Source organism: Nyctereutes procyonoides, unplaced genomic scaffold (genome assembly GCF_905146905.1).
Source record: "Nyctereutes procyonoides isolate TBG_1078 unplaced genomic scaffold, NYPRO_anot_genome, whole genome shotgun sequence".
NCBI lineage: Eukaryota > Metazoa > Chordata > Mammalia > Carnivora > Canidae > Nyctereutes > Nyctereutes procyonoides.
The window spans coordinates 45,732,049-45,746,644 of NW_026575024.1; the positions used below are offsets into that span (position 1 = coordinate 45,732,049).

Below are 14,596 nucleotides of genomic sequence, written 5' to 3' on the forward strand. Positions count from 1 at the left end.
GCAACTATATAAAATCAAACTGAAATCAAACTACAGCCCTCCCTCTGGTGCAACAAGAATGTTGTCAGTTTTGCATCCTGGTCCCATTCTTGCCAAGCACCAATTCTTTCTCCCTTTTCAGATGTGCATGTATCTGGCCTCAATGCTCATACATTTCCCATAGACATTTTTGCAATAATATAAGAAATAACTATTCAATCACTTGTTTAAGAACATTCATTCTAGAGTACTTGCTGTGCCCCAGCCATTATGCCAGGCCAAATATATGGAGAAATGAATCAAGGACTTCCCTGTCTCATGGGAAAGAAACAGCTCGTCTACATGCAAATTGTTTAGGGTGATGTTTTAGCTGCTATGACAAATAGGCCCCAAATACAGTGGCTTTGAGAATATGTAAGTTTATTTCTCTCTCGTTAACAGACCCAAGATTGGCAGGCGGTTCTTCTCTTACATGTTCAGAAATCCAGGTCCCTTCCATTTTTTTCCCTCCACCCTCCCTAGGGCATCATCCTTGTCTGCATGGCCAAACTGTGTTGCAGACACACGAGGAGGTGGAAAATGGAAGTCCTAGGACAGGAACTTTCTTTTAAGGAATCACATGGTTATTTCTCACAATCCACCAGTGAATGCTTACTTATTTGGCAATACCTAGCTATAAAGTAGATTGGGAAACAATCTCCAGCTGGACAATCATGTTCCCAGGAAGAAGAGGAAAATGGATTTGGGTGGAAAACTGGCAGTCTTTTCTACAAATACTATGTGTTAAATATTGTTAGAGGAACATCTCTGGAGAAGCTAAATCATGAAATGGCTACACACTCAGGTTCAGGAGTCAGACAAGCCTATATTTGAGTCCCAGTACACAACACAGTATCATTCATTTAGTAGGTACCCAGTAAATATTAGATAAGAATATCATTTGCAATTCCATGGAAGTACAGTCAAAAGATTAGATAGATCGCCTATGAGTGGGTTCTATCGGGTATAGATTAGGAGGTAAACTTTGGCTGAGTCTTGAAGGACCAACAGAAATTGAGCAAGTGTGGGGCACCTGGATGGCTCAGTTGGTTAAGCATCTGCCTTCAGCTCAGATCATGGTCTCAGGGTCCTGGGATCAAGCCCTGCTTCAGGCTCCCTGTTCAGTGGAGAGTCTGATTTTCCATCTCCCTTTGCCCCTCTCCCCACTCATGCTTTCTCTGCCTCTCCAAATAAGTAAAGAAAGTCTTAAAAAAAATTGAGCAAATGGAAGTTCAGTCATTCTGAGCATACACATGCCAAAGTAAGTACATGACAGGTAAATTTTTTTACCTGTGAGCAATTAGAATTTTCTCATACCAGGGGAGCTCGTATTAGGCTCCTGAGTCTAACATTCTGACTCCATAGTGACACTGAACCTCAGATCCCTTTGGAAGGATGTGGGAGAAAAGAGGCTATAAACCTACATGAGACTCAGGAGACAGGGGCCATGCTGGCACTGAAGACAGGCAACAGAAAAGCCAGAGTTATAATTCAATGAGAAACTCATCCTCCATGTTTGGAGGACAAGAATCCAAACAAGAGAAGAAAGGATTCTGGAAGGATGGCAGAGTAGGAAGCACCAGGAATCTGTCCCTGATATAGACAGTGATTTCACTGGCAAAATCTGACTGATAAAACTATTTTGGAATTCTGGAGTCTGTTTCAAGCCCTGCAATTTCCAGAGGAGATTTAAATGCCTGTTGCAGTTATTTTGGTCAATTTTAGCTTCCAACATTGTATCACTCTCCCCCACCCACCCACCTCCACACTCTCAGCCATATGGTATACAGCTTCTGTCAACTTTTGGGAGCCAGAGTGAGTAATAAGGACCCCGTCCTCCAAAAATTGAGGATCTGTATGCTGATTGCCTAATTGTTGCTTCTGATCTTGAAGATGCAGAAACATAGGCAGGTGGCCATTGTCACACCTCTCCTCACAATGTTGCAAGCCCTCCCCCTCCATCTGAAGCAACTTCCAAGGGAACTCAAGGGCCAACACCCCTTCCCTCCCTTCTTATCCCCTTCAATTTTCTCCATTCCATTTTCCCTTTTTGAGAGACAGACGTTTAAAGTCAAGGGATTTCAAAAGGAGCTACATATATGAAAAAAATCACCATGCATGGCCAGGGAGAGGCACAGGCTTTAAAAAAAGACCTAAGAAGAACTTAAGTTTATGCCTCAGGCTGGTCCCCAGATAGATACAGCCTACAGCAATCAAAACACAAAAACAAAAATCAGCAATCCCAAGAAAGAGGGAGAATCTGATTTCCAGAGTAACTACATTATTAGATTTAAATGTCCAGTTTTCAACAAAAAAATCACAAGGCATCCAGGGAAATATGGCCCATTCAAAGGAAAAAAGAAAGCAACAGAAACCATCACCAAGAAAGAACAGATGGCAGACTTGCTAGACAAAGACTTTAAAACAGTCGTATTAAAGATGCTCAAAGAACTAAAGAAAGTCAGGGAGAAAGTCAAAGTAATGAGTAAAATGGAAATACCAATAAAGAGGTAGAAGACCTAAAAAGAAACTAAATGAAATTCTGGAACTGAAAAGTACAATAACTGAAATGAAAAATTCACTAGAGTGATTCAAAAGCATGCTGGAGCAGCCAGAAGAAAAAAAAAAAATCTGTGAACTTGAAGATAGGACAATTGAAATTATCCAGTCTGAAGATCAAAGTTTAAAAATACTGAAGAAAAGTGAATGGAGCCTAAAGGACATGTGGGACTCTGTAAAATGGACCAATATATGTATGTGGGAATCCTGGAAAGAGAAAAGAGAGAGAGAGAAAGAGGCAGAGAGATCACTCAAAGAAATAATGCCCCCAAACTTTCCAAGTCTTATGAACATGAATATGAACATCTAAGAAGCTCAACAAGCTCCAAGTGAGATGAATTCAAAGAGACCTATGCCAAGACACATTGTAATCAAGCTGTTCAAAGACAAAGACAAAAAGAAAATCTTAAGAGCAGCAATAGGGAAATAATGTATCCCACAGAAGGGATCCTCAATAATATTATTAGCAGATTTCCCATTAAATACTTTGGAGGCCAGAAGGTAGTGGGCTGTTATATTAAAAGTGCTGAAAGAAAACAAAACTGTCAACCAAGAATCATGTATTTGGCAAAACTGTCCCTCAAAAGTGAGGGAGAAATTAAGACATTCCCAGATAAACAAAAGCTGAGAAAGCTTTTTACCACTAGTCCTGCCTTGCAAGAATGCTCAAAGAAATCCTGCAGGTTGAAGTGGAAGGCCACTAGATGGTAATTTGAAGCTGTATAAAGAAATAAAGATCTCAGTAAAGATAAATACATGAACAATTGTAAAAGCTAATATTATTTTAACTTTGGTTTATAGCTCCAGTTTTTGTATTCTACATAATTTAAGAGACTAATACATTTTCTAAAACTATTAGTTTAGAAACTACCATTATAACTGGTAATAGTTCCATATTTTGTTTTCTACATAATTTAAGAGATTGATGTATTAAAAATAATTACTAGTTTATGTGTTTGGGCATACAATGTATAAATATATAATGTTTTAACCCTAATAACTGAAAGGGGTAAGGGGCTTTTTATGCTACTGGGGTTATTCTGGTAAAATTCCAATTGGAGTGTTATCATGTTAGGATGTTAAATGTAATCCCTATGGTAACCAAAAAAAAAAAAAAGTTATAGAATATACACAAAAGAAAATGAAAAGGATTACATTTCACCGCAAAAGATCAACTAAACAAAAAAGAAGTTATTAATGCACGAAATAAGACACAAAAAGAGCTACAAAGCACATCAAATTGACATCAATCCCTCATTATCAGTAATTATTTTAAATGTAAGTGGACTAAAATATCCAATCAAAAGACAGAGATTGGCAGACTGGATTAAAAAAAAAAAGCATGATGCAAGTCTATACCATGTATAAAAGACTCACTTTAAATCTAGACACAGGGTTGCCTGGGTGGCTCAGCAGTTGAGCATCTGCCTTCAGCTCAGGGCATGATCCATGATCCCGGGGTCTGGGATCGAGTCCCACATCGGGTTCCCCGCAGGGAGCCTGCTTCTCCCTCTGCCTGTGTCTCTGCCTCTCTCTGTGTCTCTCATGAATAAATAAATAAAATCTTTTAAAAAATAAAAAAATAAATCTAGAGACATAAACAGGTTGCAAATGAAAATATGAAAAAATATATTCCATGTAAATAGTAACCAAAAGAAAGTAGGTATGGCTATCAATAAGTGAATCACAAAAAGACAAATACTGTATGATTCCACTTATATAAAGTGCTTTGATCATACATACAGAGAGAAGAGTGGTGTTTGCTGGGGGCAAGTGGTGTTGGGAGGAGAGGTAAGTGGGGAGTTATTGTTTAATGAATATGGCCTTTTAGTTTTGCAAGACAAAAAGAGTTCTGGAGATGGATGGTGGTGATGGTTACACAATAACGTGAATGCACTTAATACCACAGAACTATTCATTTTAAAATGGTTAAGAAAGTAAATTTTATGTTATGTACATTTTACCACAGTTTTTTAAAGTGCTATTAAATTTTAAGAAATTTATTTTCATCCAAGTGTGAGTTTTTATGGTACTAATGCCCCAATTGATACTCTGATTAAAAAAAAAAAAAAGTGTGCACTGTGGTCAGAGAAGTCCAGGAAACACTTTATATTATACCTCAATGCCTATGAGCTTCTTCAGTTCTCAGAGAGGAGCTACAATAAGGATGCCTTTGTTTTCCCCTATTTTCATGGAAGAATTTGATCTGTTCAACAGGGATCAAAGAACCAAAGATTTTTGAAACATAGCCACCTCTCCTGTACCCTGTTCCTGCAGTTGCTGGCCTACAGGACATTTCATTGACCAGAGTTCCTGATCCCTGCCTGTGGCAAACTGTTCATTTAGTGGCCCCTACAATGAGCCTCTCTCTCTGGGATTTAAGTCTTTGAATCTGGCCTGGCCCTATAACCTGCAACAGGACTGACATGGTGCCAATCCTAGGCCTAAGACTTAGGAAGGTCTGGCAGCTTCCACGTTTGTGTTTTTCCGGGAACCAGCTGCTGTGTAAGAAAGCTAACTTCTCTGAGATCACCATGCTGTGAGGAAGCCTAGGCTAACCACATAAGAGGGTCTGAGGAGGAGAACCAGGGAACCTGGCAACAGCAAGTCATTCCGTTCAGCTCTCAACCCTTTGAGTACGGGAGGTGATGCCCACAGGAAGCAGAGGTTAGCAGCCTGCTGCCCAAGTGCAGATTGGAAACAAACAAGCAATTGTTGTTTTAAGCCTCCATGTTTCAGGCTAGTTTATTTACACAGCAAGAGACTTGCAAAACAGTATGTTTTCCATCTGACTGAGTAGGGTCCTGAGCAGACCACTGGGGGCTTCTGGCATCTTCCTTCTCCCTCTGTGGTACCCTTTTTTCCTGAGGTTCTACATTCTCCAGCCTGCATGTCTAAAGAATAAGGACGTCTGCTACCAAATCACAGTACTATTGTCATATTTAAGACAGTTAACATTTAGCTCAACAATGCGATTCAACGTACAGTACAGATTTGAATTTTGCTATTTGTGCCCACATAAATTCTTCTAGCAACTTTTTTTTCTTTTTTTTTAAATTTTTATTTATTTATGATAGTCAGAGAGAGAGAGAGAGAGAGAGAGAGAGAGAGAGAGGCGCAGAGACATAGGCAGAGGGAGAAGCAGGCTCCATGCACCAGGAGCCTGATGTGGGATTCGATCCCGGGTCTCCAGGATTGCGCCCTGGGCCAAAGGCAGGCGCCAAACCGCTGCGCCACCCAGGGATCCCTTCTAGCAACTTTTTCAAGCTGCAGAAGCTACCTGATGCTTACTCACCGCATTTGGCTTTTATAGACATGATGAATTCTTGAAATTACTGAAGGAGAAGATAATAACTCGAAATCCCAGTGTCATTATTACCTGGGCATCTCTTTGCTCCTCTCAGAATGGTGAGCAATACCTATTCTACTTTTGTCACAGGTCCTAAGTTTTTATAGGAGTTATCGTTTGTGATAAATGCTATTCTAAACTAGTTCTTTCTAGATTATAATGTGCTTTGTGCTTTCACATAAATTATTTTCATTTATGGCATACATAAATACCTAGCCTCCTTGATATTTGGTATATATTGGCTTCTTCATGGGTCTTATCTATGTTCTTATTTTATTTCTTGTAGATCATTTCTTTCTCTCCATAGTAATTCCAGGCTCTGCATTTCCCTTATGGGAACCCCTACCCCCTTCATGTTTACTTCGGTGTACCTTTTTTGAGTAAAGTGAGACTTCGTGGTTGCGAAGAAAAGAGGAAGGGAAAACAGTTTTTGCAAGGTAGTATCAAGAGAGCGAAAATAAATAAGTCCAGGGCCTTCCTGCCTCTGTTGGTGGAAGATATGGTAACACATCCCCAGACACAGGGAGGAGTCCAGAATACAAGAATCTATTAACCCTAGTCTTGGCACCAAACAAAAGTAATTTTCTTGCATGAAGAACCAGACATACACTGTTATAATTCTTCTTGGTTTACACATTATCTAGCCCAAAGCCAAATACATTCATAAGCTTCATATTGATACTGCTGGAAGGATCCTGCAGGTTCCTGGTGAGCTTCTACTGCCTTTACATCATGTGGGACAGTCATTATTTTATTCCAAGAGATGCCAAAATATGTACAAGGACTTTGGAAGCTTTATTCATCATCTCAGTTCTCTAAGGTGGGGTCCCTTTCTTGTGAGTCCTTTACCTGCAGGAAAAGGGACCATGACCTTTGGTGTGGACAGTTCTCCTCTCCACCCTTCCCCGGGGAAACTGTCAGGAAACAGAATGATACAGGAGCCACACTGACTATCTCTAGGACCGTGGAAGTCGGATGTAAATGTTTACCTATTTCTTCCTAAGGAAACAGCTCTGCACAACCCGAGGAAGGGCTTTAGATAGAGAAAAGAAGGCAAAAAGGACAGATTGCAGGCTCCATCTTCTGTGTGGCCTCAGGGGAAGAACCATTGATTAAAATGGAAGGTCAACATCATCCCTGCTGGGCAAATTTGAGATTCTTGAAGAGCCTCTCAGCCCAGTAGGACTCTCAAGCCCGGCTTTGAGTGGGTGGAAGGAGACTCGGTGATTCTCCCTTCGAGGCCAGTCTTGGCCTGAACTCATCTTTAAATACAGAGCATTTGGATCTTTATGCTGCCTGTGCTGCCCTGGTCAGGAAAGCATTTGTCACAGCTCTTAGTTTTGTAATTTCCTGAAGAAAGGTTTAAGTCACCCTGAGCCTCTCTTTGCAGAAAGTGGGAGACGACATTGGCCCACACCAATCCAGAATAGCACACTGGGTCCTGTTTGCACACCTTATTTACAAGGCTTTTCAAGACCATTCCTGGCCCGTCTACTGTAACTCTGCATCCATTTGCTGAACACACCAGTCCCTTTTTCTAGGACAGAAGAAAGCTTAATCCTAAACTTGTAAATAGATGTCAAATATTATGATAGTTGCAGTTTGGAATCATGGTCGTCTTCCCCCAACCTCATGGTTATAACAGAGATTCTGAAGTGGCTGCCTTCTCATGAGGGGATGGAGTTGGGGGATGCTCCTTGGCCTGTGAATGGCAGACCACAAGGCCAGGGAGAAGCTCCCTCCACCTTCATCCCTACCCACTAGCTCTAGCTCCCGACCTTTTCCACATCAGACTATTCTGCTAGGGCTTCCCATAGCTATTCCTTTGGAATACCTACACCCTCACTTGTCACGTGAGACTCAACAAGGAGAAAACCAACATCCCAAAAGGGCTGCTCTGAAATAAAATCAAGTATATGTTGGGGAGCCAGTGGAGACAGCAAACAGAAATGACTTTTGGTCTCACTGGTGTTAAATTACACATGGAGGCCACTCAATGAGATGACTTTAATGCTTTAGTAGCCTAAGTAAGCAAACTAAAACCTAAATCTCTCAAAGTTTAAAAGTCAAAACCTAAGGCATTTGCAAATAAGGCAACCACTCAAGTTTCAGCCAATCAAAAACTTTCCTTGCTTTGTTTCTGCCTCTTCTCTGTGCAAGTCTTTCTGAATATGGAGTGCTCCTAACTACTTCCTTTATGGTGCTCCCTGATTCAAATGAATTTTTGCTCAAATTAACTTCTAATTTTTAAAAAGATTTTAAGTAATCTCTACATCCAATTGTGGGGCTTGAACTTACAATGCCAAGATCAAGAGTTGCATGCTCCACCGACTGAGCCAGCCAGGCGCCCCACAAATTAACTTATAATCTTTAATATTCCTTGCTTTATCTCCATACACAGTTCTCTGTGGATTTTCTGTGAACACAGAAAACTCTCCACTCAGAGCTTTTCCTGAAGGTTCTGGGTCACCTGAACACCTGGATCTGGACAAACCTGGAGCTGTTTGAGCCTGCCCCCTTAAGAATAAGATGCTTCCCTTTCCTGCTGCCTGCCTGTGAACACTGGAAAACCCGCTGGCTTATTAGGAGGTGCAACTCTGACCTCCCACCCTACTCCTTAGAACATTGATTTCCAAACTTGAGCAGCATTAGAATCATCCGAATCCCCTGGAGCGAGTGTTAAAACCAAGATTTAAGATTTCTGAGCCTCCCTCCCCGCCCCCCCCCCCCCAAAAAAAATTCAGATCCAGAGTTCTGGGTGGGGACTGAGAACATGCAGTTTTTACAAGTTTCTAGGAGATGCTATTACTACTGGTCTGGGGACCACATATTGAGAACCACTCCCTAAAATCTCTGTGGCACCAATTACCCTCTCTCACCTTGTTTTCTTTGCACATCCTTGCATTTTGGACAAACCAAATCTCCAAACTATGGGACATGGTAGAAAACCCCCTTTTTCCCGACTTCATTAGACAAGTATTTTCTGAACTGACCACTGGTAGAACATGGGGAAAAAATGGAAGAGCTGAGTCACATGATAAAAGGATACCTTCCACCTACAGCAAGAGTCAAGCTTTGAGATGATTTGCAATTTAAAGTAATTACAGATGTTGAGTTTAATAAGTTCTTTATAGATCTTGGAAACTAGCCCTTTATCTGATACGTCATTTGCAAATATCTTCTCCCATTCTGTAGGTTGTCTTTGAGTTTTGTTGACTGTGTCCTTTGCTGTGCAAAAGCTTCTTATCTTGATGAAGTCCCAATAGTTCATTTTTGCTTTTGTTTCTTTTGCCTTCATGGATGTATCTTGCAAGAAGTTACTGTGGCCAAGTTCAAAAAGGGTGTTGCCTGTGTTCTCCTCTAGGATTTTGATGGAATCTTGTCTCACATTTAGATCTTTCATCCATTTTGAGTTTCTCTTTGTGTATGGTGCAAGGGAGTGGTCTAGTTTCATTTTTCTGCATGTGGATGTCCAATTTTCCCAGCACCATTTATTGAAGAGACTGTCTTATTAAACTCAACACCAAAGAAACAAACAGTCCAATCATGAAATGGGCAAAAGACATGAACAGAAATCTACAGAGGAAGACACAGACATGCCAACAAGCACATGAGAAGATGCTCCTCATCACTTGCCATCAGGGAAATACAAATCAAAACCACAATGAGATACCACCTCACACCAGTGAGAATGGGGAAAATTAACAAGGCAGGAAACCACAAATGTTGGAGAGGATGTGGAGAAAGGGGAGCCCTTTTACACTGTTGGTGGGAATGTGAACTGGTGCAGCCACTCTGGAAAACTTTGTGGAGGTTCCCCAAAGAGTTAAAAATAGACCTGCCCTACGACCCAGCAATTGCACTGTTGGGGATTTACCCTAAAGATATAGATGCAATGAAACGCAGGGACACCTGCACCCTGATGTTTATAGCAGCAATGTCAATAGCCAAACTGTGGAAGGAGCCTCGGTGTCCATCAAAAGATGAATGGATAAAGAAGATGTGGTCTATGTATACAATGGAATATTCCTCAGCCTTTAGAAACAACAAATACCCACCATTTGCTTCAACGTGGATGGAACTGGAGGGTATTCTGCTGAGTGAAATGAGTCAATCGGAGAAGGACAAACATTGTATGTTCTCATTCATTTGGGGAATATAAATAATGGTGAAAGGGAATAGAAGGGAAGGGAGAAGAAATGGGTAGGAAATATCAGAAAGGGAGACAGAACATAAAGACTCCTAACTCTGGGAAATGAACTCGGGGTGGTGGAAAGGGAGGAGAGCAGGGGGTGGGGGTGAATGGGTGACGGGCACTGAGGGGGGCACTTGACGGGATGAGCACTGAGTGTTATTCTGTATGTTGGCAAATTGAACACCAATAAAAAATAAATTTATTATTAAAAAAATAATAAAAATAAAATAAAAGTAATTACAGGGATCCGCGGGTGGCTCAGAGGTTGAGCATCTTCCTACGGCCCAGGGCGTGATCCCAGAGACCCAGGAGACCCAGGAGACCCAGGAGACCCAGATCGAATCCCACGTCAGGCTCCCTGCATGGAGCCTGCTTCTCCCTCTACCTGTGTCTCTGCCTCTCTTTCTCTGTGTGTGTGTGTCTCATGAATAAATAAATAAATCTTTTTTTAAAGGTAATTACAGATGAATAGAAGCAAAAGAATTTCAGGAGTAATGGAGAATTTAAACTTCAATGACTAGTTCAACTGTCTTTTGAATCCATCTTATGAATAATTTATCTTTCAAAGTCATTTGCTAATGGGTAGTTTTCACCTTTAGAAAGCATTTCCCCGTACAAACAGTACTCAATATGATGGCTAGGAAGGTGTTCAATGAGCCTTACTCACTCCATTGTGTGGCTGAAAGTATTCATTTTATCCAAAAACTAAAGGTAGGGAATGATATTATATTTTGTTCTAAATTTCATAAGACATTTAAACATATAGAGTACATCAGAAGTCTCTTTTTAATGAGTACTTCACAATATATTATACTACAAATAATTAAGAGAAAATAAAATTAAATGAGATAAGTTTTCAGTGCTGAAGGAAAGGACACTTCCATTTTTACTGTAAAAAGATGGGATGCTTTGTGGCTATCCCAATAGAGCATTTGGGGCAATTTTAAAGGCTTTAGACATAAAAAATTCTGGCTCTATATTAGATCTAGTTGCATTTCTGAACATATAAGCTTCCAGGGCACTTTGGAGAAATAGCTGATTCTGGTGCGGGGGCATGGAAAGTTCAAGAAGAGCTTGTGCCAGAAAGAAAGGACTGACTCTAAAAATCATGGAAATATATCAAAAGAATACAGGAACTATCTTGAAGAGGTTCCCACTGACCAAACTTGAGACAATTTAACCATCAAAATAATTAGACAGTAATAGATTGTAACTTACAAATAAAATAAGAATTACACACACACTGTGTATATATGTATGTGTATGTGAAAGCATACATATGCACATGTAAAATTTAGATATAGAATGTCAATAGTGTAAACTTCATATAGAAAGTATATAAAAACATACATCATTAGTATACTATACATATGTGTGTGTGTGTGTGTGCCTAAATATAGTACACATTATTAGCTGGCATTATACTATAAAAAAGAGCTTTCTCCCATGTATTTCTCCTTAGGATGACAACTAATAAATGTAGAAGAAATCAGGCAGTTAGAAATATCACCATTTAAATAAAAATAAAAAGATATCACCCTTTTGCAATCATCATAATATTAATAGTGATGCAAAACTCATCAATGGATGATGCTAAAGTTCATGTATGAACATTTGATTAGGAGTGGGATATCTATTCTCAAAATGTTCACTCTCAAATTACTCATTAATCACAAAGAGAAAATAGGCACTTTACAGTGGAGAAACTTGAGATCAGCATTAACATCACCAACAATGGGACACATCCACCTCTGATGTACCAAGAAGAAAGCAGTGTCAATTGTGGGCTATTCCTCCCAATATGTGTAATCCAAAACTAATCATGAGAAAAAAATCAGACAAACCCATGCTAAGGCACATCCTGTAGAAGGAATAACCCATATTTCCAAAAAATGTTAAGGTCAAGAAAGACAAGGAGGGAATTAGGAACACTCCCAGACTGAAGGAGGATAAAGAGTTGCAACAACCAAGTGCAAATGTGTGATCCAGAATTATGTCCCAGTCTGGAAAAAGTCTGCCATGGAGGGAGGGCATTATTAGGACAGAAGGCAAAATTTGAACAAGGAACATTTAATTAATAATAATATTTAGGGATCCCTGGGTGGCGCAGCGGTTTGGCGCTTGCCTTTGGCCCAGGGCGCGATCCTGGAGACCCGGGATCGAATCCCACGTCAGGCTCCCGGTGCATGGAACCTGCTTCTCCCTCTGGCTGTGTCTCTGCCTCTCTCTCTCTCTCACTGTGTGACTATCATAAATAAATAAAAATTAAAAAAAATAATAATAATAGTTAATCCAAACCAAGTGTCCATTAATGGATGAATGGATAAGAAGATGTGATATATATAATGGAATACTCAGTCATAAAAGAATGAAATCTATCCATTTGCAACAACATGGATGGACCTAGAAGACATTATGCTAAGTAAAATAAATCAGACAAAAAAAAAGACAAATACCATGCAATTTCACTTATATGTGCAATCTAAAAAACAAAAGAACAAAGAACCAAAAAGCAGTTTCTTAAATACAGAGAACAAACTAGTGTTGCCAGAGAGGAGATGGGTGGGTGAACAAGTGAAATAGATAAGGGGATTAGGAGGTACAAACTTTCAGTTGTAAAATAAATAAGTCAAGGATATGAAAACTACAGCATTGGGAATATAGTCATTAACAATGTAATAACAGGGGATCCCTACGTGGCTCAGCAGTTTGGCGCCTGCCTTTGGCCCAGGGCATGATCCTTGAGGCCCGGGATCGAGTCCCAGGATTGAGTCCCACGTCGGGCTCCCGGCATGGAGCCTGCTTCTCCCTCTGTCCCTCTCTCTCTCTCTCTCTCTCTCCTCTCTCTCTCTATGTCTATCATGAATAAATAAATAAATAAATTTTAAAAAAAAAACATTATAATAACATTGTGATCACACTTATGGTGAGCTCTGAGTAATGTATAGAATTGTCAGATCACTGTTGTACATCTGGAAATAATGTAATATTGCATGTCAACTGTACTTCCATAATAAAAAATATTGTGTTTCTGTGGCCAGGCCCTCAAGCATTTCTACTCTGGCCTTTGGTTGCCTAGCCCTTATGTCCCAGACCCACCAGGCTCAACTCTAGTGTGTAGTTTGTCTGAAGGATAAGGAAGGAGAAAGGTTCCTGGAGATCTTGCCAACTTCTTGTGAACATAGCAATGCGTCAAAGAGTGTGTAGTGTCTAGCTATTGTGGCGCACATGGGCCCCAGAGCCCTTGGTTTCTCATGACAATGAAAGCCAAATATGCGTCTATCTTTCTATATTTTTTAAATTTAACAACAGAAGTTTAATATTTTATACATAGATCATTAGTGCTTCTTTTTTTTTTTAATTTCCACTATTCTATTTATTCTAATATTAGAAAGTTCTCTCTCCAGTTACTTATTGATATTATAGCAAACCACTCCAAAACTTAATGGCTTGAAACAATGACTTATTATTTCCTCACAGTTCTGTGGGTTGACTGGGATTAGCTTGGTGGTGCTTGCCTGGGATCTTGCATATGGTAATGCCATGGCTGAAATTGGAGTCATCTGAATGCTTACCAGGGCTGGATGTCCAGGATGGCTTCTTCACTCTGTCTGGCACCTGGACTGAGATGGTTGGATTTTTTTTTTTTAAAGGCCATTTTTCATTCGAAAGAAACACATAAAAAATAAGAATACAGAATGACTAGAAGAAAAAGAAAGGAAATTATATATTTGACAAGTATCAAAAGAAAGCTACTATAGCTATATGAATGTTATACAAATTAGATTTTTATGACACAAAGCTTTTCTCAAAATAAAGAATCACCTCATAAGGATGTAACACCATAACAATCTAAACAGTCTAAATCTGAATGCCCCTAATAACATAGCCTCAAAATATATAAAGGAAAAAAATTGACAAAACTACAAAGAGAAATATGTAAAATCACCCATTAGTGGGTAATTTTAACAAGCTATTTTCAGTAATGGATAGATCAAAGAGACCAAAAGAATAATGAAAGATATAAGGGATTTGAACACAATTAGTGGGCTTTATCTGACTTGTACAGAACACTGCACCCCTTGCTGCGAAAGACACATTAATAAACATTGATTGCATACTCAGCCACAGAGCAAGTTTCAACAAATATGAAATAATTAGTACAATAGCAGACTTTGTAGCTGCACTCAAGGAGTGCATCAGCTGCATCGGGCATAGTTGTTCTCCCTTCTTGAAACATACTCTTCTCTTGGCCTCTAGGACACAGTCCCTTGATTTCTTTCTAATTTCACTGACAGCTTCTTCTCAGTCTCCTTTGAAGTTTTTCCCCATCTTTTTGATCTCTAAATATTGAAGTTCCCTGGATGATCAGTACTCAGAACTCTTCCTTTTCTTTTTTAACACTAGCCCAAAGTAATCACATCCATATTTATGACTTTAAATAACACTTATATACTACTGACTTCCAGATTTAG

General features: G+C 39.7%; 1 long non-coding RNA gene across 4 annotated transcripts in view; it reads right to left on the minus strand.

Annotated features, from left to right (window-relative positions):
* LOC129522946 (uncharacterized) overlaps positions 1–14,596 on the minus strand; it is a 68,543-nt gene that overhangs the window by 34,526 nt on the left and 19,421 nt on the right. For 2 of the 4 annotated variants that reach the window (XR_008667022.1, XR_008667019.1), the window contains exon 2: positions 13,697–13,744. The exons of the other annotated variants lie outside the window; for them this stretch is intronic. This is a non-coding gene — a long non-coding RNA (uncharacterized LOC129522946). The remainder of the gene's footprint in view (positions 1–13,696; positions 13,745–14,596) is intronic. 4 annotated transcript variants of the gene reach the window in all.